The sequence below is a fragment of the Arachis stenosperma genome, chromosome 1, assembly GCF_014773155.1.
Source record: "Arachis stenosperma cultivar V10309 chromosome 1, arast.V10309.gnm1.PFL2, whole genome shotgun sequence".
Classification (NCBI taxonomy): domain Eukaryota; kingdom Viridiplantae; phylum Streptophyta; class Magnoliopsida; order Fabales; family Fabaceae; genus Arachis; species Arachis stenosperma.
Window position 1 is genome coordinate 105,641,604 of NC_080377.1, and position 8,854 is coordinate 105,650,457.

Consider the following 8,854-nt stretch of genomic DNA (forward strand, 5'->3'; position numbering starts at 1 on the left):
AAGGAGTGTGCTTAAGAACTCTGGACACCTCTAATTGGAGACTCTAGCAAAGCTAAGTCACAATTTAAAAAGGTTCACCCAGTTATGTGTCTGTGGCATTTATGTATCCGGTGGTAATACTGGAAAACAAAGTGCTTAGGGCCACGACCAAGACTCATAAAGTAACTGTGTTCAAGAATCAACATACTAAACTAGGAGAATCAATAAAACTATCTGAATTCTAAGTTCCTATGGATACCAATCATTCTGGATTTCAAAGGATAAAGTGAGATACCAAAACTATTCAGAGGCAAAAAGCTACTAGTCCCACTCATCTGATTAGAATCTGAGCTTTACTTGAAACTCTGAGATATTATTGCTTCTTAATTTCTTTTTTTATCCTATTTTATTTATCTAGTTGCTTGAGGACAAGCAACAATTTAAGTTTGGTGTTGTGATGAGCGGATATTTTATACGCTTTTTGGGGTAATTTCATGTAGATTTTAGTATGTTTTAGTTAGTTTTTAGTATAATTTTATTAGTTTTTAGGAAAAATTCATATTTCTGGACTTTACTATGAGTTTGTGTGTTTTTATGTAATTTCAGGTATTTTATGGCTGAAATTGAGGGAGCTGAGCAAAAATATGATTTAGGCTGAAAAAGGACTGCTGATGCTGTTTGATTCTAACCTTCCTGCACTCGGAATAGATTTTTTGGAGCTACAGGAGTCCAATTGGCGTGCTTTTAATTGGGTTGGAAAGTAGACATCTAGGGCTTTCCAGCATTATATAATAGTCTATACTTTGTGCGAAGATAGACGACGTAAACTGGCGTTCAACACCAGTTCCATGTTGCAGTTTGGCGTTCAGCGCCAGAAACAGGTTGCAAGTTGGAGTTCAAAGCCAGAAACAGGTTACAACCTGGCGTTCAACTCCAGAAACAGCCCAGACACGTGAGAAGCTTAAGTCTCAGCCCCAGCACACACCAAGTGGGCCCCAGAAGTGGATTTCTGCACTATCCATCCTAGTTTACTCATTTTTTGTAAACCTAGGTTACTAGTTTAGTATTTAAACAACTTTTAGAGATTTATTTTGTATCTCATGACATTTTTAGATCTGAATTTTATACTCTTTGATGGCATGAGTCTCTAAACTCCATTGTTGGGGGTGAGGAGCTCTGCAGCGTCTCGATGAATTAATGCAATTATTTTTGCTTTCCATTCAAACATGCTTGTTCATATCTAAGATGTTCATTCGCACCTCACTATGAAGAAGGTGATGATCCGTGACACTCATCACCTTCCTCAACCCATGAACGTGTGCCTGACAACCACCTCCATTCTACATTAGATTGAATGAATATCTCTTAGATTTCTTAATCAGAATCTTCGTGGTATGAGCGAGAACATTTTGGCGGCCACTCTTGAGGATCTGGAAAGTCTAAACCTTGTTTGTGGTATTTTGGGTAGGATTCAAGGATTGAATGGCTGTGACGAGCTTCAAACTCGCGATTGTTGGGCGTGATGACAAATGCAAAAGAGGCAATGGATTCTATTCCAACATGATCGAGAACCAACAGATGATTAGCCGTGCTGTGACAGAGCATTTGGACCATTTTCACTGAGAGAATGGGAAGTAGCCATTGACAACGGTGACGCCCTACATACAGCTTGCCATGGAAGGAGCCTTGCGTGTGTGAAGAGGATGACAAGAGAAAAGCTGAAATTCAGAGGACAAAGCATCTCCAAAACTCCAACATATTCTCCATTACTGCATAATAAGTATTTATTTCATGCTCTTTTACTTTTTACAATTGAAACTAAAAATTATTATTGATATCATATCCTGACTAAGAATAATAAGATAACCATAGCTTGCTTTAAGCCAACAATCTCCGTGGGATTCGACCCTTACTCACGTAAGGTATTACTTGGACGACCCAGTGCACTTGCTGGTTAGTTGTGCGAAGCTGTGAGAAATAGTCCATTAATATTGGCATACACAATTTTGTGCACCAGTAGCATAGATGGCAAATGAGATGAGGAAAAGCTAGCCTTGCCAAGGTGGATGGCTTTTCGGCTACTTTGTAGAGTTCTAGAGAGATGACTTCATGAACTTCTACTTCCTCTCCAATCATGATGCTATAGATCATGATGGCTCGATCTACAGTAACTTTGGAACGGTTGCTAGTGGGGATGATGGAGCATTGGATGAACTCCAACCATCCTCTAGCCACAGGCTTAAGGTTCAGTCTTCTCAATTGAACCGGCTTGCCTTTAGAGTCTCTTTTCCATTGAGCTCCTTCAACACATATGTCCATAAGGACTTGGTCCAACCTTTTATCAAAGTTGACCCTTCTAGTGTAGGGGCGTGCATCTTCTTGCATCATAGGCAAGTTGAATGCCAACCTTACATTTTCCGGACTGAAATCTAAGCATTTCCCCCGAACCATTGTAAGATAATTCTTTAGATTCGGGTTCATACTTTGATCATGGTTCCTAGTGATCCATGCATTAGCATAGAACTCTTGAACCATTAAGATTCTGACTTGTTGAATGGGGTTGGTTAGAACTTCCCAACCCCTTCTTTGAATCTCATGTCGAATCTTCGGATACTCATTTTTCTTGAGCATGAAAGGGACCTCAGAGATCACCTTCTTCTTGGCCACAACTTCATAGAAGTGGTCTTGATGGACCTTTGAGATGAATCTCTCCATCTCCCATGACTCGGAGGTATAAGCTTTTGTCTTCCCTTTCCTCTTTCTAGAGGTTTCTCTGGCCTTAGGTGCCATAAGTGGTTATGGAAAAATGAAAAAGCTATACTTTTACCACACCAAACTTAGAATGTTGCTCGCCCTCGAGCAAAAGAAGAAAGAATAGAAGAAGAAGAAGAAGATATGGAGGAGAGGGAGATAGATGTGTATTCGGCAAAGGGGGAGAAGAGAGAGTGGTGTTGTGTGAGAATGAAGAAGGATGGAGGGGTTTATATAGTGGAGGGAGAGGGGTTTGGTTCGACCATTTAGGGTGGGTTTGGGTGGGAAAGAGATTTTGAATTTGAAGGTAGGTGGGGTTTATGGGGAAGAGTAGATGGATGTGAGTGGTGAAGAGGTGATGGGGAAGAAAGATTGAGGTGATTAGTGAAGGGTTTTTTTTTGGGGAAGAGTGTTATTGGATTGTGTAAAGAAGAGAGAGGGTGAGTTGAGGTAGGTGGAGATCCTGTGGGGTCCACAGATCCTAGGTGATCCTGTGGGGTTCACAGATCCTGAGGTGTCAAGGATTTATCACTCCTGCACCAATTAGGCGTGTAAAATACCCTCTGCATGCAATCCTGGCGTTTAACGCTAGGTTGATGCTTGTTTCTGGCGTTAAACGCCAGCTCAATGCTTGTTTTGGGCATTCAATGCCAATCTGCAACATGTTTCTGGTGTTGAACACCAGTTCCATGCTTGTTTCTGGCGTTTAACGCCAGCTCTCCTTAGGGTATAATCCTGGCGTAGAAACGGCAGACTGCTGCTTGTTTCTGGCGTTCAACGCCAGATTCATGCTCTGTTCTGGCGTTGAACACCAGCCAGATGCTCCTTACTAGCGTTTAAAAGCCAGTAAGCTCTTCCTTTAGGGTGTGCTGTTTCCTTTGCTATTTTTGATTCTGTTTTTTATTTTAGTATTTGCTTTGTGACTCCACATGATCATGAACCTGATAAAACATAAAAGAACAATAAAAATATAGATAAATAAAAATTGGGTTGCCTCCCAATAAGCGCTTCTTTAATGTCAATAGCTTGATAGTGAGCTCTCATGGAGCTTCACAGATTTTTAGAGCATTGTTGGGACCTTCCAACACCAAACTTAGAGTTTGAATGTGGGGGTTTAACACCAAACTTAGAGTTTGGTTGTGACCTTCCAATACCAAACTTAGAGTTTGATTGTGGGGGCTTTGTTTGACTCTGTATTGAGAGAAGCTTATCGTGCTTCTTTTCTATGTTTACAAAAGAATAGCCTTGGGCCTTAAACACAAGGTAGTCCCCATTCAATTGAAGGACTAATTCTCCTCTGTTGACATCAATCACAGCTCCTGCTGTGGCTAGGAAGGGTCTTCCAAGGATGATACATTTATCATTCTCCCTCCTAGTGTCTAAGATTATGAAATCTGCAGGGATGTAAAGGCCTTTAACCTTCACTAACACGTCCTCTACCATTCCATAAGCTTGTCTTATTAACTTGTCTGCCATTTCTAATGAGAATGTGGCAGCCTGTACCTCAAAGATCCCTAGTTTCTCCATTACAGAGAGTGGCATAAGATTCATACCTGACCCCAGGTCACATAGAGCCTTCTCAAAAGTCATGGTGCCCATGGTACAGGGTATTAAGAATTTACCAGGATCTTATTTCTTTTGAGGTAAAGTTTGTTGAACCCATGTATCTAGTTCACTAATGAGCAAGGGAGGTGCATCTTTCCAAGTCTCATTACCAAACAACTTGGCATTTAACTTCATGATAGCTCCTAGATATTGAGCAACTTGCTCTCCAGTTACATCTTCATCCTCTTCAGAGGAAGAATAGTTTTCAGAGCTCATGAATGGTAGAAGGAGGTTTAATGGAATCTCTATGGTCTCTATGTGAGCCTTAGATTCCTCTAGGTCTTCAATAGGGAACTCCTCCTTGTCTGAGAGACGTCCCATGAGGTCTTCCTCATTGGGATTTGTGTCCTCCCCTTCATCTCTAGGTTCGTCCATTTTGATTATGTCAATGGCCTTGCACTCTCTTTTCGGATTCTCTTCAGTATTGCTTGGGAGAGTACTAGGAGGAGTTTCAGTGATTTTCTTACTCAGCTGGCCCACTTGTGCCTCCAAATTTCAAATGGAGGACCTTGTTTCACTCATGAAACTTAAAGTGGCCTTAGACAGATCAGAGACTATATTTGCTAAGCTAGAGGAGCTCTGCTCAGAATTCTCTGTCTGTTGCTGAGAAGATGATGGAAAAGGCTTGCTATTGCTAAGCCTGTTTCTTCCACCATTATTAAAGCCTTGTTGGAGCTTTTGTTGATCCTTCCATGAGAAGTTTGGATGATTTCTCCATGAAGAATTATAGGTATTCTCGTAGGGTTCACCCATGTAATTCACCTCTGCCATTGCAGGGTTCTTAGGATCATAAGCTTCTTCTTTAGAAGATGCCTCTTTAGTACTGTTGGATGCATTTTGCCATCCATTCAGACTTTGAGAAATCATGTTGACTTGCTGAGTCAACATTTTATTTTGAGCCAATATGGCATTTAGAGCATCAATTTCAAGAATTCCCTTCCTCTAAGGCGTCCTATTACTCACAGAATTCCTCTCAGAAGTGTACATGAATTGGTTATTTGCAACTATGTCAATAAGTTCTTGAGCTTCTGCAGACGTTTTCTTCAGGTGAATGGATCCACCTGCAGAATGGTCCAGTGACATCTTAGAGAACTCAGATAGACCATAATAGAATATATCCAAAATGGTCCACTTTGAAAGCATGTCAGAAGGACACCTTTTGGTCATCTGCTTCTATCTTTCCCAAGCTTCATAGAGGGATTCACCATCTTTCTGTTTGAAGGTCTGAACATCCACTCTAAGCTTGCTCAGCTTTTGAGGAGGAAAGAACTTAGCCAAGAAGGCCATGACCAGCTTATCCCAAGAGTCCAGGCTATCTTTAGGTTGTGAGTCCAACCATGTTCTAGCTTTGTCTCTTACAGCAAAAGGGAAAAGCATGAGCCTGTAGACTTCAGGATCTACTCCATTAGTCTTATCAGTCTCGCAGATTTGTAAGAACTCAGTTAAAAACTGATAGGAATCTTCTGATGGAAGTCCATAAAACTTTCAGTTCTGTTGTATTAGAGCAACTAGTTGAGGCTTCAGCTCAAAATTATTTGCTCCAATGGCAGGGATTGAGATGCTTCTTTCATCAAATTTGGAAGTAGGTGTAGTATAATCACCAAGCATCCTCATTGCGCCTCCACCATTGTTATTGGGTTCGGCCATGTCTCTTTCTTTTTCGAGATTCTTTGTAAGGTTTTCTCTGGATTGTTGTGCTTTAGCTTCTCTTAGCTTCTTCTTCAGAGTCCTTTCAGGTTCCGGATCTGCTTCAACAAGAAAGTTCTTGTCCCTACTCCTGCTCATATGAAAAAGAAGAGAACAGAGAAAGAAGAGGAATCCTCTATGTCACAGTATAGAGATTCCTTTATGTGAGTAGAAGAATAAGAGAATAAAAGGAGAAAAAGGTAAGAATCCAAACACAGGAGGGAAGAGTGGGTTCGAATTCTTGAGTAGAAGAGAGGTGTTAGTAGATAAAAAAATAGAAGAAGATGAGAGAGAGGAGTTTTCAAAAATTATTTTTGAAAACAGGTTAGTGATTTTTGAAAATTAAGAGAAGAAATAAAATTAAAATTAAAATTTGAAATAATTAGTTAATTAAAAGAATTTTGAAAAAGAGGGAGGAAATTTTCGAAAATTAGAGAGATAAAATTAGTTAGGTGGTTTTGAAAAAGATAAGAAATAAACAAAAAGTTAATTAGTTAGTTGAAAAAGATTTGAAAATCAATTTTGAAAAGATAATAAGTTAGAAAAGATTTTGAAAAAGATATTTTGGAAAAGATTTGATTTTTTTTAAAATTAAAATTGATTACTTGACTAACAAGAAACTAAAAGATATGATTCTAGAATTTAAAGATTGAACCTTTCTTAACAAGAAAGTAACAAACTTCAAATTTTTGAATCAATCACATTAATTGTTAGTAAAGTTTTTGAAAATCATGAAATAAAGATAAGAAAAAGATTTTGAAAAATAATTTTAAATTTTCGAAAATCATAAAAGAAAAATGAAAAAGATTTGATTTTTGAAAAAGTTTTGAAAAGATAGAATTTTTAAAATTGAAAATTTGACTTGACTTATAAGAAATAGCTAAGTTTTAAAAATTTTTGACTAAGTCAACTCAGATTTTCGAAATTTATGAGAAAAAAAAGTAAAAGATATTTTTTTGATTTTTGAATTTTTAATGAGGAGAGAGAAAAAGAAAAGATATCATTTTTATGTTTTTTCTCTTTTTTTTTTCAGAAAACAACAAGATTGACACAGGACATGAAAAATTAAGATCAAAACACATAATGCATGCAAGAACACTTTGAATGTCAAGATGAACACCAAGAACACTTTGAAGATCAAGATGAACATCAAGACTTATTTTTAAAAATTTTCAAGAAAAGAAAAATATGCAAGACACCAAACTTAGAAATTTTCAATGCTTAGACACTATGAATGCAAAAATGCATATGAAAAACAACAAAAAACACAACAAAAAAATATGAAGATCAAACAAGAAGACTTACCAAGAACAACTTGAAGATCATGAAGAACACATGCATGATTTTTTTCGAAATTTTTTTTGAAAAATAAAAATATGCAATTGACACCAAACTTAAAAACTGACTCTAGACTTAAACAAGAAACACAAAATTATTTTTTGATTTTATGATTTTATAATTTTTTTTTCAAAAATTATATTTTTGAAAAACGAAAATAAAGAAAAAATTTTTTGAAAGATTTTTGAAAAATTTTTGAAAAGAAAATTACCTAATCTGAGCAACAAGATGAACCGTCAGTTGTCCAAACTCGAACAATCCCTGACAACGGCGCCAAAAACTTGATAGGCAAAATTGTGATTTACTCTTTTCATAACTTGAACAATTCTTAGCAATGGCTCTGACAAACCCCATTTGTAGGGTTTATCTTGTATTGATTTTAGGGGATTTTATCACCTTTTACCCACATTTACTCAATGAAATAGCATGGTTTTGTATATTCTCCTTTAATTGTGCTTAAGAGTGAAAACATGTTTTTTAGGTCTTAAAATAGCTAAATGTAATTTACCTTGATTCCATTAGATGCCTTGATATGTTTGTTAAGTGATTTCAGATTTAGGAGGCAAAGATTGGATCAAGGGAATGAAGAAAAAGCATGTAAAGTTGGAGAACTCATGAAGAAATGATGGAACCAAAAAGCTGTCAAGCCTGACCTCTTCGCACTTAATTGACCATAACTTGAGCTACATAGGTCCAAATGATGAGGTTTCAGTTGGGTTGGAAAGCTAACATCTGGGGCTTCGAAATGATATAAATTTATCCATATGTTGCTTCGCGTTCAGGGGCGCGCACACGCACTTTGCGCGCGCGCGCCGATTCTGTCCGTGGCCCACTTTAATGAAATCGTCCCCAGCGGTTTTAGGAGCCTTGTGGGCCCAATCCAACTCATTTCTAATGCTATTTAAGTCAAGTATTGAAGGGGAATCAATATACTTTAGATATTTTTTATCATTAGCTTAGTTTTAGGAGTTAGAGTTAGTTTTAGAGAGAGAAGCTCTCACTTCTCTCTAGGATTAGGAATTAGGGTTAGATTAGGATCTCATAATTCTAGGTTTAATTCAAGTCTCCTTCTACTTCTACCTTCAAGTGGTGATTGCTACACTTTGGTTCTTCTTTCTATCCCTATCCTCTTGTTGTAATTTCTCTTATTTTGTTTCTAGGTTTTGTAATTGAGATATTCTTGTTCTTTTGTTTTCTTTTAATAATGCAATTTGAGATAATTCATGTGATTGTGATGTTGTTGATTGTTGTTTTGTTAATTCTTTGTAATTGTTGGTTGTTGATTCCTTTTATTCTTACAAATAAAAATGCTTTCTTTCATTACCCTCCAAGTGTTTGATGAAATGCTTGAGAGGATGTTAGAGTAGGATTTTATGTTCTTGGCTTGAGAAGGTAACTTAGGATTTCTTGAGTCACTAGTGTCCAATTGATTGCTAGTTGATAACCATTAACTCTAGCCTTCATTAATCCAATTAGTGGAAAGCTAGGACTTATG

General features: G+C 37.4%; 1 non-coding gene across 1 annotated transcript; it reads left to right on the top strand.

Moving 5' to 3' along the window:
• The first annotated feature begins 5,472 nt into the window (after positions 1-5,472).
• Positions 5,473-5,580, top strand: LOC130949998 (small nucleolar RNA R71). Its single transcript, XR_009073503.1, has one exon. It is a non-coding gene; the product is annotated as a small nucleolar RNA R71 (small nucleolar RNA).
• The last annotated feature ends 3,274 nt before the right edge of the window (positions 5,581-8,854 follow it).